Source organism: Gopherus evgoodei, chromosome 7 (genome assembly GCF_007399415.2).
Source record: "Gopherus evgoodei ecotype Sinaloan lineage chromosome 7, rGopEvg1_v1.p, whole genome shotgun sequence".
In the NCBI taxonomy this organism is placed as follows: domain Eukaryota; kingdom Metazoa; phylum Chordata; order Testudines; family Testudinidae; genus Gopherus; species Gopherus evgoodei.
Genome location: NC_044328.1, coordinates 90,832,103 through 90,849,356, shown reverse-complemented (window position 1 = coordinate 90,849,356; position 17,254 = coordinate 90,832,103). Strand labels below are relative to the sequence as shown.

General features: G+C 41.5%; 1 long non-coding RNA gene across 1 annotated transcript; it reads left to right on the top strand.

The window, feature by feature from the left end:
* Window positions 1-1,593: 1,593 nt before the first annotated feature.
* LOC115655425 lies at window positions 1,594-15,174 on the top strand. The gene is made up of 2 exons (XR_004001388.1): window positions 1,594-1,721; window positions 15,065-15,174. It is a non-coding gene; the product is annotated as an uncharacterized LOC115655425 (long non-coding RNA).
* Window positions 15,175-17,254: the final 2,080 nt, after the last annotated feature.

Below are 17,254 nucleotides of genomic sequence, written 5' to 3'. Positions count from 1 at the left end.
CTCAAAAGTAGGTAAGTACTTAAGCATCTTCCTGAATCGGGGCCTCAATTATTTGAATGATCTTGTTTCAGGAATGTTATTGACACAAGTGAGCACTGATCAGCAGGTCACCTGAAAGAGTTAATTCTTGCATTACCTTTCAAGTCACCTTGGGTACTTCAGTACTATACAAAATCTTTCTTTTTTGTCTGCTGGTGTTTGTCACTGAACCTTTAGAGAATATAAGCAGCACATAACATAAACTTGTGTGATTAGTCTTACATTGCTTTTTCCCTTACCCAGCTTCATAACTTTCACAGTGGAGGTTTCCTTCTATTTCCGGGGGGGGGGGGAGGGGGGCAGGTTGACTGATATCTGCAAGCTTAAATATTTTTTTATTCTTATGGTACTCAGAACTGAGAGAGACAGACACTATGCTTCCTGTTCCTACTTGTGCCATTAGCTGTCACACAGAGTTTTCAGATTATGTGAAGTATACACATTAGGGAGTTTCAAAAGCACCTAAGTAACTTAGAAGCACAACTTCCATTAAAAGTTGTGTCCCTAAGTCACTTAGGCACTTATTATAGCTATTATATTAGCTTTTATACCAGCATAATAGGACAAATCCACACCCCCAGTGCTAGTGTCTTGGCTGGGTGCTAGGGAGATCCATAGGGGAGGGGAGTCAATTATTACAATGATGTCAGCTATAGAAATACCTGAGATAGAATGAGAAAAAGAAGGAATTCTCCTCCTGATGCCTTGGTCTGGCAGAGGAGCTACTATGCTGAGGCTTCTCCACCCACTGTCTAGTGCAGACCTAACTCATTCTTGCCCCTCTTCAAATATGCCTTATAATGAATTTACTGCTCAGCGAACCCTCACTGAACCGAGCTCTGTGCTGCACTGGGGTGTGCACCCTCAACACTGTTTAGGCAAATCATATTCCCAACTTGTGCAGGGGAAAGACCCCTGCACATACCTCCCAGGTTGCAGTGCAGGATTTACCTCAGTATGCACAATTAACAGAATGCATCCCAAGCTGATTCAGACAGGGCAATTGCTTGCATTGGGTCTAGCTATTTCTGGAATTATTTAAATAAAAAAACCCCAATCCTTCAATATGAAAACTTCTTCCCCACCCCCACCCCCCAAACTGGTTCCTCCATCTCCAGAATCAATATGAAGGCAACGATTTTTGTGGCTTTGTCGTCATGGAAACCATTTCTCCAGTCTGATATGCCTTACAGGGTTTTCAGACCTCTTCTTGTCAGCAATTACCATTCTGTCATACACGCTGCATATTCTGCCTTTTAATTTCATGCTGTGAACCTTACTCCATTTGTGAATGAATTCTGCCCAAATACAGCCAAAACAAAATGCCAGACAGCTCTATTCACACCACTGAAATAAAAGGTACACACACTCCTTCCTCTGAGTAAATATTGAACGGTGGCAAGGGGCCACATGCTGTTTTAGGTGCTGTCCAGATAAGACGTAAAACTGCAGATCCTGACATATTTGGAGTGCTGTGAGTAAAGAACATTTGTTAACTACTATTTGCGTTTTCTTTCTCTTCCTGTCCTATGGTTTGTTGTTATTGTACAGAGAAAGGCTGGTTTTGAGTTTAAGGCACAGGATTAGGATCCCAAGCCAGCAAGGATTATGCACACAAACAAAGGCTGCAGGATCTGGCCCAGGAGTCAGGAGATCTGCATTCTGGGATAAAGACTTCTTGGGTGAGTCTCTGATCTTCTCTGTGCCTTTCTCCCCTATATCACCTGGGGACAATATTTTACATAGCTACCTAACAGAGATGGTAAGGGTAGAGCTGGAAAAATAATGGCTTTTTTGCTTTGTTGACAATGTAGAAAAGTAAAGAAAAAATATCATTTCAGGGCAATTAAAACCTTTAGTTTTGAATAAATCCTTGTTTACCATGTTCAGACATGTTTGGGTTTTTTTAAAAAGAAAATGAAAAAGAAATTTTGAAATGAAAAGTTGTTTCAAACTAAAAAAATCAAAACATTTTGATTTTTGTAAGCATTGGTTTTTGCTTGTTTGTTTTCTATACCAAACAAACAATTCAGTGACACTGACATGAATTCGTTAAACATTTCAATGTTACTGAATTTGCGCCTTTGCCAAAATAACTTCAGCCAAAAAATTCACTCAGTTCTAGTTGAGAGGTTGAGACAGTGTGAAACACAGTGAGATCAGATGGAACATTTTATACAGATGTCAGTATATTATTAGCTATTATTGGTATTATAATGCAGTGCATTAAGAAGCTGTCATGTCAGAGGTAACTGTACATCTCATTGGTAGTTGGCATGATTCCTGTTTAAGTCATAGGGCCAAACTCAGAGGTAATGTGGCAGGTGCCTAAGGGATTTAGGAGCACACATGTCCTTGAAAATGTAAATGGGACTTTTGCTCTAAACTCCTTAGACACTTTTGAAAGTTTCCCTATAAACGGCAGTAAACATCAGAAAGGCAGCTCACAGCAGTGTAATTCAATGTAAGCGGGTATTAGTTACATATCAAGAGGGCAAAAATAAGAGTTATGACAGAAAAAGTAACCAGAAGGAGGGAATAAGAAGTTGCCAGACATAAAATGAAATGGGGAACAGGGAAGAGGGCTGTGTTATCTTCTAGTCTCCTTTGGTTGCTTTTCATATTAATGCCCCACTTTCCCTCAAGACTAACCTACTATTTGTTAATGCTAATTTACATACAGATTAATCTGGTAAAATGCATCATCTTCCAACAAGACAGGTGTCATATACATGCAATATAAATGCAAGAGGATTCCTTTATTACCTCATTACGAATGTGTGGCTGACAGGTTGTGCACTCAAAGAGCTTGTTTGATAGAAAAATATATTGTGTACATTCCATATTACACTGAGAACCTCTGTTGTACAGCAGTGACCATATAAGAAAATGAATGGTTACTTTTAACTCATTCCTTTTTTGCTTCGATTACATAATTATCAATTACATTTTTCTATAGATTGTCCAGTAATTGGCAGCATACACCAGTCTAAACTTATGTGTTCCTGTGAACAGAACTGATGTTTGAGGAACAAAACACCTGATTATTCAATGTGCTTTTGCTCCACACTCCTGGAAGAAACTCAGACACACATTGGTAGTTTCTATGAAATTAATAGTTAGCTAATAAGGCCAGCTCTATAATTTGTGTCTCCTTTTTTAAGTTGAAGTCAAACTGTCAAAAGTGCCTAAGTGATTTATGAGCCTAAATCTCATTGAAGATCAGGTACATAAGTAATTTTTGAAAATAGGTCTTAGGGGTTTTGAAAAATTGATCCTGTCTCTTTGCTATACAATACAAGATAATCAAACAGGTGTGGCTAACAAAAGGGAGGGTAGCAGGGGTGTGAACATGGAATGAGCAAGCTAGCATTTCCACTGAATAGCCACTATTTCATTTCACCGGGAAGTCTTTTAAAGCTCCCAGTGATGCTTTTTAATTTTAAAATGTCAGATTAGGCACCTCTCTTTTCTCCAATGAGTGCCTTGATTTACAGAATGGTTTTATCATCAGAAATCCTATTCTTTTATATAAACATTGATCGCTGTACATCCCCAGTGCTGGATTCCCATTGAAGAAAGTTTTACAGTCCCATGTTACTATTTGGTATTGTGAAGATGCCTATTATCCTAGGCCTGGGAGGCCATTTAACAGAGTGGGTGATGGCCCTAGCTGCTAAGTCCCAATTCAGCAAACCATCCCTATCCAGAAAAGCACATAACCATGTGTTTGTCTTGAAGTACATGCTTAAATCCTATGGAGATGCTTAAGTTCATTCCTGAATGGGGATGGATTGAAGCATGTGCCTAAGAGCTTTGCTGAATCAGTACCCTAGTCACTAGAACCCTACAAGATGCTACTATTCCTAGTACAGTCTCACAGCAAATGCTGCTTCTTAAATGATTACTAGTGCTCAGTTCCCGTGACACCAAAAAGCAGGTTTCTCATAAGTTCCCATGTAATTAAACAGTGTTTTTAATTTAACAGAAAAGAAAATGAGCTTTTCCTTAAAGGCAATTGCCAATGAGCAATTGCTGGTTTGAAAACCATCTAAGCTGCAATGTTTTGTGTGCAATGTTTCTCACGGATGAAAGAGTGGCACCGATAGCATTCCACACATCTGGTCCCTAGCAGCACTGAGCTAAGGCCATCTGGCTTCACAATACTGGGCACCTATTGCTGATGTAGGTGTGTGTTGGGATGTCTAGGGATACTGGGTGACATGGATGGGTGCTAGGTGGTTGCAATGGATGGGCAGATGGGTGGGTGCGAGGATATCTGAGGGTACTGTTGGGTGGAGCCTAGGAGGATGAGAAAGAAGATGGCAAATCAGCTGGGCAGGGGACAGGTAGAGGAGCTTGAGGCCAGTACTATGCCCTGCTCTGCTCCGCTTCCATTAGCTGCATCTGCTTCCTCTGCTCTGCTGCTGTCTCCTTCTCCCCTGGCTGCCTGCAGAGCAGGCACTGCAGTGGGGAGAAGCAGCCACAGGGCCATCCTTACAGCCCAGTCTGATGCAGGAGGATTCAGCTAGGCTGTGGGGAGGCAAGATGTGTTGCCAGATGAATGAGAGTCAGGCATGATACATGAAACTTGGCTGCTGTGAAACCATCCTAGAGAGAAGCCTACAGCACTCCCTGAACAGCAGCTGGAATCCTTCCTGTCATATCCTTCTCCTGGGGATGAGATAGATACACACTACTGTAATTTACAGACAAGGACTCAAGAAACCTTGTTGTTAGGACAATTCACCATTTAGTGATTGCATCAGATATACCTGCAGTGCAGGATGTGGGACATGGTAATGAGCACCTTAATATGTAAGATACATTTGCCTGGTAATCCACCATATCCTGCTTATGTTGGAAGTATCATACATCTGCTCTCCATGAAATTCAGACAACTACATGCAGCAGATGGAGTTTGGAAATTCTCCCCTACAGGATGAATTTCACTGGGTATTCAAATTCCTTTCAAAAATACTAAGTACAAGGCTCCAGGAATGTAATTTGTGAATCCCAGAGGAGGAGTATTACATTGCACTGCATACCATGTACAAATAACTGAAGCCTGATTCCCTTTAGCCTGCATTCACAGCGCTGCACAGGGAGGGCACAATGCTAGCATTCTGAGCAAGCAGCATTTGCACTGGTGTAAACAATTGCATGAAATGCAGCTGAATGGAGAACTGGGCCCATGAATGCAGTACTCCAGCAGAGCAATGTTGGTGGAGGGGGATGATGGTTTTGATCTTTTGCAGAGACTACTGCTAGCATTTTAAAAACATACATTATTCCACTTAGGACCCAGTTACTAGAGTCGATGAGAGTTTCACCCATGTTGGATGCATGATAGGCCCTTATTTATGCTATGCATGTGGCCTTCAGATACCAGGGCAAATAGAATAGGTCAGTTAAAACATTGACTGCAACAATATTCCCCAAGGTGATGATGGAAACACTCGCAAGCCACAATCTTTCAGAGTCATTGGCAAGTACTAGTCTTTTTAAATTTTTTAGCTGTTTGTGCCTTTTTCCTCCCGTTTGTTTAAAAAATGGTGTTACTTGTGGAAAACTCTTAGGCCCTGGTCCTACAAACCCTTTGTGCCTGTGCTTCTCTTTATAGACAGGAGCTGTGCCCTTGACTTCAACAGAACTAACTGCGTCCATGCATGTGCATCAGTGTTTGCAGAAGTAGGGCCAGAGTCTCTTTAAAGTGAAATATCTCTCTATATATTTTTATTAATTTTGTTCATTTCTTATGTTTCTTATGACACAAAATTTAACAAAGCTTTTCCAGTGTACTGTGTCATTTAATGAACTCAGCAGTGTTCCCCTCCTGCTGTGGGATGGCCTGCCCTTGCAGTCCTAATAGTCCATATCTCACAGTTTTCCTCATGGAAGAGACCAGGCAGGGGAAGTAATATCTTTCATTGGACCAACATCTGTTGAGAGACAAGCTTTCGAGCTTATCAAGAGCTCTTAACTCACCCTCCTTGTCTTGCTAATACCCTGACACCAACCCTGACACCAACACAGCTACAACAACTCTGCGTACAATTTTCCTCAGTGACAGTCTGATGGCTTTTGTATACCATGGCTTTAGGGAATTGCATTCTGCGTTCCCAAATTTCTGCTGTGTTTTCAACCGCATCAGAAGTTTTTCCCTCCCTCTCTTAAAACAGTAGCATGACACTGACAGGTATTATTAAATAGCTGCTGTGTTCCATCCCGGTCGGTCGTGAGTAAAGTATTTCCTTTTCATATAATTATTTATAGTGCTTAAGGTATGCATAATCCCTCTGTAAATGTAAAAAAAAGTCTTGAAGCCTGCTAAAAGGTGTATCATCAATGACTATGTAAGAACAATAAGAAGTCACTCTGGAAGACATTTGTACATGAGACTGATACCTTTTTATAGAAGGTCAGTTTCTCTTGTTCTGGCCCAAACTACTTGATAATCCCCTAATTAATGCTTTGACAGGAAAGAGAAGATCCTTTAAATTGCTATGAGCAATTGGGAAGGATGCAAGATAGTATTTTAATTGTATAAAAAACATGGCCCCAAAATATAGAAAATCGGGAATTTCCCATTTATTTATTATAATAAATAAGGTTCACGTTCTCCCCTAAGTTTTTTCTCTGATTGCTTAAAACACATTTCATGTTCCCTTGCATGGAACTAATTATAGAAATGGGGATTTAATTATGCACAAGGGTTTGGAGGTTCTTTGGTTTCAAACTCCGATTTATTTTCAATCGGAATTTCTTTGTACTTCTCTTGAGGGAATGGGCCTGATTGTGATCTCCCTTACAGTGATATAAATGAGGAATCACTCCACTGAAGTTCATAGAGATAGACTGGTGTAAAACCAATCTGAGGTCTACATTGGGCCCATTAACTTCCCCACTAGTTTCATCCCTCTGAGACTTACAGACAAAAAGAGCAAGAAAACCTAGAACAGATGAAAGCTTAGCCTCTGGATCAGCATATGACTCCTAGGCTATGAATGCTTTCTAATACAAACACTGTCATGAGAGGTATAAAACATGGCACTTCCCAGGAGGAAAAGAAGAGGCAAACATAGAAGGCTAGTGCACCACAGAGAAGATGAAGTCTGCATGGCTCACATCCCCTGTTATTTTCAGGGAGAGGATGATTACAATTTGCATCCTGCTCAGCCAACATCTGCTGCCAGCACTGCTCAATAGTCCTTGTATTTACTTTGTATTTTGCCTCTGAATGTTGCTTGATGATGTATGTTGCCTCTGAATGATGCTTCCTTCCCACAGCCTTGAAGTAGGGGATCCATTCCTAAGCCAAGAAATATGCTGACTTGCAGCTTTTGATTCCACCCATCACACAGCTAGTGTCAGGTCATTTCCTTGAGCAGGCACCCTTGCATCATCATTCTCATAGAATTGATACCTCTGCCTATGTGGGGTTCTCTAGGTCATACAATATATTAACCTCGTGTCATGCTGTCTGGAGTAGTTCATGACTGTGAGTGCCAGCCTCAGGGCAGACTGTCAAGAAGCAGAGCAGAGACCCCAAACTAGTGGTGTGTTGTAGAATTAGATTTTACCAACCCAGTAACAAGTGTGAACTCCTAAAGCAGATGCTGAAGGGACAGACCTAGAGGCAGCAGGGCCAGCACTGTCCCTCAGCTGGTCAGGAAAAAGAAGGCACATTTGGAAGTCAACCTATCGATGCCCCAGCCCAGGGTCCATTTCCCCACCTTTTCCAGCCTTCTCCTCCAAAGGGCTCCTTGTCCCAGGGCCTCACTCCTGGAAGGCATCAGCCGCTGCGGAACACTGCTGTCACTGGCTGCTCCCCCTAAGCCAGGCTGTGTATGTGGGACTCCATTGCATTTGGTTGGAGGTTGCTCCAGGAAACCAACACCAATGATGGTGCTCAGGCACAGCATTTGTTTAAGCAGTCTGAACTAAGGGGAAAGCCCAAGTGCTGGGTCCCCCATGCTCAGTTTCTCTTGTTAGGAACAAAAGGATTCCTATAAAGGGTATTGGCCCGCTACTAAATGGAAATGGTAGAAATGTCAATAAAATGCAGATAAGGCAGATGTGTTCAATAAATATTTCTGTCTTGTATTTAGGGAAAAGCTAGATGATGAAAAAGTTTCAATTCCAACAGTCCCTCAGGAGGCTGTTAAACGAGAGCTACTGTAAGTTAGACATTTTTTAAATAAGCATCCACAAGTTTTAAAAGAGCCAGCTAAGGAACTCTCTGGACCATTAATGCTGATTCCCAATAAGTCTTGGAAGACTGGAATTTTCTAGAGGGCTGGAGGAAAGCCAATACTGTGCCAATATTTAAAAAGGGTAAATAAGGTGACCTGGGTTATCATGGACCTGTCAGTTTGGCACTGATCTGGGCAGTAGCGTAGTTAGCAGGGTTCAGAGGAAGCAGCTGCTTCCCGTCAGGGCGGCAGGCACGGAAGCAGCACCTGCTGGCCGGCGCTGCCAGTAGCACGGCCAGAGGAGTCGTGAGGCAGCAGCGGCAGGCCGGCGTGGAAGCGGCGCCTACCGGCCGGCACTCCCAGCAGCACAGCCGGAGGAGTCATGGGGCAGCAGGCCAGCACGGAAGTGATGCCTGCCAGCTGCACTGCCAACAGCATGGCCGGAGGAGCCGTGGAGTGGCAACGGCAGGCTGGCGCGGGAGCAGCTCCTGCCAGCCAGCACTGCCAGCAACACAGCCAGAGGAGCCGTGGGGCGGCAGGCTGATGCGGAAGCAGCGCCTGCTGGACGGCATTGACAGCAACAAAGCTGGAGGAACTGTAGGGCGGCAGTGGCAGGCCAGTGCGGAAGTGGCACCTGCTGGCCGGCACTGGCAACAACACAGCCGAAGGAGCCATGCGGGGGCAGCAGACACGGCCAGAGGAGCGAGGGGGCCAGCTTCTCGGCTCAGGGCTTGGCGGCCAAGCGCTCCTTGGAAGGTCAGCGGGGGTAGGGGGTCTGGTCATGGGGTGTGGCCAGAGGAGGAGCCAAAGGGGGTGCCTTTTTTATGTTTGCTTCCCCTACACTAAAAACCTGGCTATGCCACTGGATCCAGGGAAAATAACGAAATGGCTGATACCAGACTCTATTAAAAAGGAATTAAAGAAAGTGATATAATTAATGCCAAATCACATGGCTTATAGAACACAGATCTTGTCAAACTAATTTTTTGGCTGATAAAGGTACTATTGTTTATTTAATATACCAAGACTTCTGTAAGATATTTAACTTGGTAACACTGGACATTTTGATTAAGAAACTAGAATGATACAAAAATCAACACCGTGCATATTACACAGATTAAATACTGGTTAAACAATAGGCCTTAAGATGTAATTGAAAACAAATGCCATGAAGTCCCTCTCTTCCCCCTCTTCCACATTTCCTGACTTGTGCATGGTAACAACTTGAGTTAGTGGAGAAGAGCACATATTGTACGCTTACATGAATAAAATACTTTGAGATCCTCCACGACGTAAAGGTGTTCTATAGATTCAAGGGTGCGTGTTTTGTTGTTCTTTTAAATGGTGATTGATATATTTCCATTAAAATAGTCTTATTTCTATTCAAACTGTATTTTTGTTGGACTAATCTGTGGACATAAATTTTGCATTTTCTGTCAGCAGCTGAAGACATGTTTCAGGGGGACTAACCTATGTTCTTCCCTCATTTACTTAAACGAGCAGCAGATTCTGGAATGTTAAGATCAAATCACTGTTACTAGGGCAAGGGGCCGAGAAGCCACGCAGGGCCGATGGAGCTTTTGTTCTTGTGCATTGTTTTCCATAGACCTCCTCTTACTTCTTGCTTGCATAGGGTAATTAGATACAGATGTTGTTTCTGTTTATCCATTTGCCTTTTATTTTTGCTCAGTATGTTCTGATGAACTTCCTTTTGTTAGTCACAATTTCACAGTCATTAACCATCAGTTTCCAAGGTAGCCTGGAATTTACTTACACATACACACTCAAACACAAATGAAGAAATGTAGAAAGAGCTTCCTTGCGCACCTTTCCAGGGGTGCAAATGATTTCACCTTATGATTGTTTGATATTTATGCTGCTGTTGAGAACCGAGATATTGAGGTTACACAGGGTCACACTTCTACTGAAATGCCCAGTGACCTCTTTTCCTCAGGCATTTTCAATCACAGGGCACCACAATGGATAGGAAAGTTAGGTCAGTTGAAGTATACAACAAAACTCAATAATGCTCTGGGATTACTGGACTAGCGTCTGGCCAACCACTCCAGCTTCTCTGCATGGCTCATGAAGTGCAAAGAAGCCACAAAGCCTCCCTAATCTGGCACTTTAGGATTTTTCCACATTAGGGAGCTCTAATACAGCATAGTTGACTGTACACAAATGCCCTCCTTACTCCACCCAAGCATAGAGGGCATATCATGGAAGGAAGGGATTGTAGACAACAGAGCAAACTGCCCCCTGGCAATCCATGGCTGACATACCAGTCCCTGGGTGGCAGGTACAAGCAGCCCTGAAGCTTTGGGGTGGGTCTAGATACCATGCCTCTCACAGGACAAGTTTTACAAGCACTATGGGTTGATACAAAGCTTACGGAATTCTATGCAAATCAATGGGCACTGGATCAAGCCCTTAACAACTAGATTATAAAAAGGGCACCATCAAGTTACTGGTACTTCAAAAGCTGGAAGCTGAACAGAGGAGATGTAATGTAATCTATGTGTATATGTTGTGGATCTCTATTGATAACTAGTGTTTATTCCACACACCACAAAGCAAGTGGTTATCCAACAAATATAGGCTGGGAGACAACCCTTGCAGTCATTGATTAAAGGCAGTGCTGAAAAAGAGCGATGCGAGGTACAGACACCAGAACATCATAGATAAACTAGCTGCAAACATTGAAAGGAAATCAAACACTCACATGATATTAAGAACAGTGGCTGGAAATGGGAAGAATGCAAGGGTTCTACCCACTCAAAGGAAATCAGCTGGAAGGCAAACATTGTGATACTTGAAAGGAGAGTGGAAAAAAGCAGGAGGCTGCATATTAGAAAGAATGATAACTGCTTGAAGCGGCAGCATTTTTTGTGTGCTAACGTAAACAGCATATGTGTAAGAAAAAGATAGTAGAAATCTGTATGCAAACCTGCAGCATGGCTAACTACAAGCATATGTAGTAACAGATTCAATTTAACTATGGCTACCAAGCTTTGGCAGTAGCAGGCAACTATGTGGAATGCTAAATAGCAAAGCAACGCGTTTATGAACAGGAAAACTTAAAACGACAGAACAAACTGCAGCTTGATGAGTAAACCTTCCATTAGCAAACCTGCCATTAACAATAATGCAACTTGCTTGTCTAAATCTGCACACACTGAGATAGAAGTGTCTAAGGAAAGAAATGCTATTTAGAATTGGGTTTTCCCAGAAGAGATAAATACTCCGAGGTGAAAAAATAGTTAAAAAATAGAAGTCAAAAGAGAGCCTGTTTAATTTCCTGTGTGACATTCTTCCAAAAGAAGAGAAAACCTCAAAAGATGGGAGAAGAATCTTGAACTGTAAATCTAAGTAAGGAAATCTTCTTAGTCTAATGATTCAAATCATCCACTTGCTGGAAAACTCTGATGTACAAGACAAAACAAAAAAGGACTTCACTCTTATCAAAGAGAACTTACTTTAAACACAGTTCAACTGGATAGTGTGCCAACAGCACACCCCGTTTGTGAGCTATCATATCATTTGGCTTGCAAATGGTTCTTTAGAGTAGTGGCAAAGAGATGCAAAAGAAGTGGCATTCAGCAGTGTGCAGTGGTTTAAAGCTATGCTGGGAACAGCTAGCACCCTATGTTGCTAAAACAAAGCTCCAAAAGGGCACTTAAAGTCCTCTGTTTAAGGCCCCGATTCAGGAAAGCATCTCTATTCAGCACAGTGCTTAAGCACATGCTTAAAGTTAAGCATGTGCTTAAGTACCATCCTGAATCTGGGCCTAATTCTAGCACAATGTGGCAGCACAATATAGATGGAGCCAAACTGGTTTAGACTGTGGCTTTTAATTTCTCCAATAAAGTTACATTTATAGAATAATTGAATTCCTTTGTGAAATCTGACTTGGTCTTTGTTCCTTTCAGTAGAAGAGAATCTATGGGTTTGTCTCTATCTGCTTATTTCTTTGTATGTTCAGGTCAATGAGTCATTTAGCGAAAGCCAGTTTTCCCATTTGCTGAGTTGATGAATTAGTCTTCACCATTTAGAGCTCCTTGTTTGCATTGGAAGCATTCCAGTTCAGGGTCCAGATCTGGATACTTTCTTTAGCATATGTTTTTTAAGCCATAAAACACATATTCCAATAAGAAGAGCATGTAAGATGTCCAGGCAAGCACTGTTATAACTGTCAAATGCCATTCAGTACCCTGGGAAATTTTACTTGCTGAGCAAAGCTGGTCCTTTTTCTAGAAAACTTCTCAAACTGCCATGCTAAGTAATTTTATAATTAATATCCAATATACGCCTTCTCCTCAATTCAACTCTCCTCCATTTTCTCCCCTTGTACTTCTCCTTTCCCGAGGACACTCTTCCCCTTTCTTCTGCTTCTCCACCTCACCAGCAGAAATACAACTTGATTATTTTAAGTGACTGGGGGAGGGGTGGGAACGACATTCCTTAATATCAGTTTTAGAGGAAATCTTCAAAAATGTTTTTTTTTTAAAAAGGGGTCTTACTAATAAATTATCAAAAGAATTCTCCACACTGAAAGTTAATATCAGCTTGGTGTCAGGGGGAAGGAGGGAAAGTCTATTACAGTATATTAAACTAAACTCTTGGGAAATATCAGACAGACAAATTGCCTCACATGAAAAAAAAAAATTCCAAGCTAGACAGAAGCTGATATTTGAGAATTCTGAAGTGGACTCCCAGTTGGAATCTGATTTAACAATTTTGAATCCTCCTCCTCTCTCTGAGATAAGGACATCAAACACTTACAACATGTTTTTGACCTACAGGCTGGAGCTGTAGTGACCCCAGTCTCCTACCAACCCATCCAATCACAGGGTGTCTTATTGGTGGAACCTTTTTATTAAAATAATTCGTTTTCATTGACAAAAACCCTGACCTTTATTTTAAGTGGTTTAAATTCACCAAGTCTAAAGGTAATCTCCCTGGATTCCTCTTTAATTCCCAGTTAAACACTATGCTATAATAGCAGTAGGTAGAGAGTACGTGTCTGCAATAGAGAGTTAAACACATTACAGAGCTGTGATAATTATCCAAAAATCAAGCATATTAAACCTAATCTAGTCAGAGTTAAAGTAAAAATTGAAATAAATCCAAACATGTTAAGGTATGAAAATGTCATATTAAGGCACCCAAACATCTTTAATGTCACCCTATATCTTTTAAGTCACATTAGCTTTGCTTTTTGGTTCTTTTCATATTTCCCTCCCCTCCTCACTACAGGACCAGCCATCTGCATAGTCATCTTCCCAGTAATTTTAATATAAGAAGAGTTACCAAAAGTGAAACAATTTCAAGCTAACTTAAATAAACAAGACTAATACCAATTATCTGCACTCCCCCTCCATTTCCTCCCTCCCCCCCCAGAAAAAAAACCTAAAACAAAATATCCACCAGGAGTGGCTTTATCCTCTGGGATAGGAATAAGATTTTGTCTGATCTACTATCATGGAAGACAAAAAATTGGCCCTGTACGTCTTAACATGCTTATTTCATCCACATTTAATGCCAAATTTGTAAGTGATTTTAAAAAAGTATTTAGGTATCTGGTGGGATTTTCACAAATAGCTAGGTGCCTACCTGCCATTGAAACCTGTTTTATTCTTTTTTATACTTAATTCTGGAGAATGAGAAATGAGATAAGAAGTCAGAGGGATGGGACACTGCCCTAAACTTTCCCTGGATTTGGTTTTAATCTTTCACAGAAAGCTTCCCTTTCTGTATTTGTAACTCACTACAACTTGTCAGAAATCCTACTGCATGTACCCAAGAAGCAGTGAAATGTAGATTGAGCAAAACAAAACAATTTTTTTTCATACACATTGACTAATATCTAGAGTTTCATGGATTTTGTTCACCTATTCATCCTGCATATCACTGCTCTGCAGACATATGGACCTCTATCTCCTCTCCACATATACTTCTAATTCCAGACCTTCCACACACCCACACATTTGTTCTACATGCCCTATAGACTCACTGTTCCACCCCATGCTATCTGTAGACCCAGGAGTTAAAGTAGACAGGAATGGAGGGGTAAAAAAGAGAAGAGAAAACAGGTTCCCCCTTCTCTGGTAAAAGCCTTGGCTGGTGTGGTATGAAACCTACCCCTTCTCCTGCTTTAACCTCTGGACAAACCCTATACCCATCCCCATACTTTTTGGTCCATGTATTCCATACCCTTCTTCAGATCCTCTCTACAAATGTCCTATGCATGAAAATGTCCTGCCTGTCCCATTTCACCATGTCAAATCTCTGCTAAAGGCCCGTTTCTTATGTGATATCGATAAGAAGGCAACTGGGTACAAATTATGGGGGAGAATTATAAGAAACAAAGGTTGGGGGAAAACCCAAAGCTTTTCCCATTCTGAATTTTCCTGTATATCCTATCTACAGCTGGTTGGAAAACACTCATTTCTTCCACAGAAGAAAACATCTTAAAACATTTTTCATTTTGGTTGAAACATACAGTGAAAAACGTTAAATATTTCAGCTGAAAAACAAAACATTTTCAATTTTCTGTCAAAATTCAGTTTTCTGACAAAAAAAGTGACTTTTTCAAGCAAAGCAGGCATTTTCTATCATTTTTATTTTGCCAAAAGCCCAGCTTTCTGCCAAAAATTATATATATGAAAAACCAGCCCTAATCCTGTCTTGTGTGTGTCTTTTATGTAAATTTTCTGGAGCAAGGCTATGTTTATTCTGTAGCATTGTAGAGCATTACCACAATGATGCTAAGCAAATTCTTAATCCTTAAGACAAAAATGATCCTCTATCATGTATATCCCTCTCTGCAGATCCTGCTGCTACCCACAGACTTCTTCACCCATTTGCAAATCAAGAACCTACATGCCACTTGGAAGATGCTATCATATGTCAAAATGTTAAGTCTAGTGCAAGCGTCAAGAAAAAATGAGAGCACTCATCTGACATTAGAACAATCTTTGGGACACAGATACATCAGCTGTTCCCGGCAGCCATTTCTTATTGGAGGGTTATCACACACACCTTTAAACAATGTCTGCGTTTCTGACTTATCTGTGGATTCACTGAGTTACTTGCTTCATTGTTTCCAACATCATACCAGTTAAAGGTTGTGTGCACACACTGTTTAGAATGTGGATGTTGGCAAGTTCTGTGAAACTCACACACACACACACACACACACACACACAATCTAGCCAGGAGCTACCCTTCTCACCACTATGATGGTAGTTACAGGGTCTAAATTAGCACTGAGCTGGAATGGACTATCACTGCTTCCAGCAGCAGGAATGAGGCAGGCCCTAAAAGGCATGACTACCAATCTTCTCTGGATACACTGTATTGTTGGACAAAGAAACACTGTAAATTACTGGAGAAAGAGAAAAATTCCTACTTTCTTATGGCTATTATTTTCTTACCATTACCTGTGCTCTGCCCAGAGGTTTGTATGAGGTAGGGATGTATAGTCATTTTTTGCTTACTTCTCCACATTTCCCATTATTTAGAGGCAAGACAGAAACAGAGTGCCCAAGTAAAATGAAGGTTTTGGGCTCCCCATGCACAAGGCTATATGGTTTGACCATTGCGCCCCCACCCTCCTTATGTGGGATGCCATATTGAAATGTTTGCACAAAGGGACTATGTATACATTTAGCTCAAGTTACTGTATGTCTCTAAAGCCCTGTGCTACTATAAGCAGTTACCCTTCATTTCATCCTAGAAACTGATGTCCTAGATGTACTCTTGTTCAGCCTGTGTGTGCCTGGGGTAGGGAGACAGGAATCCACAGTGGAGAATAACATCCCCTTCTTTGTTTTTGTTTTAAATTTTTGTTCCATAATTCATCCAGTTTTTGAGTTACACATAGAATCAACTTTCTGACTACCTGCTGTCTGCAAAGATCCCTGGGAACTTTTAGTAAGTGCAGGTTCCAAACTGACTGTGCTAGCCCAAATGCCAGCATAAGGTCACAGTGCTGCAATGGGCTCCATGTGAATGGACACCTGGCACCCACACAGACCCCTCACATTCTAAAAGACTCTGTGCTGGTGCAGGGGTCCATCCATGTGGAGTCCATTGCAGGGTCAGGACCTTTATTAGTAGTGACTGAAATCCTGATCCCATTGCATGGGCCCACCTAGCTTCCCCCTGAAGTTTCAGTGCAATATAATATTCTTCTGCACATCTTGTCCCAAACTATCGAGCAGTGTTTCTGTGCACTGAAAACCATCTGCTGCTATGGAGCTGGATGCATTTCAGCAGAGGGTGAAGTGTCATGTATAGATGTCATAGTAACATCTATTGCACAGCTGGATGCCTTAATACCCCAGGCTAACATTTGTAATGAATGCACATTGAGTGTCTCAGATAAAAGGTGGGGTGGAAATGTAAAGTATTAGTATATTCAAACCAACTTTTAAAACTAGATCAGAGAGAGTTTTAGTGATTAAAAAGTTATAAATCAGATTGGGATCTAATTTTGCAATAATATATGGAGATATACCTATCTCATAGAACTGGAAGGGACCTTGAAAGATCATCAAGTCCAGCCCCCTGCCTTCACTAGCAGAAACAAGTACTGATTTTGCCCCAGATCCCTAAATGGTCCGCTCAAGGATTAAACTCACAATGCTGGGTTTAGCAGGCCAATGCTCAAATCACTGAGCTGTTCCTCCCCACCAAGTGGAACATGGACTGAGGGTTTTAATCTAATTTTCATGGCTGAGCTGCAAACCCTTGTTTATGAAGGAAATTCTGGCAGTCAGAACGTGTGCATGCATGCGTGTGTACGTACACATGTATAGTGGCACCAAAAATGCACTTGATTCTACACTTACTTTAAGTTGTTGAATGTCCCTAACTGGCCCTGGATTCAAGAGGGGATTAAAATTAATCAGCAGCACCATGCAGAATGCAGCCCACTGTCACTACACTACAGAGTTAGAAGCAGCATTGCTCACACACAGAGCTCTCACATTTTCTTCTTCAAAGTGGTGAGAGAC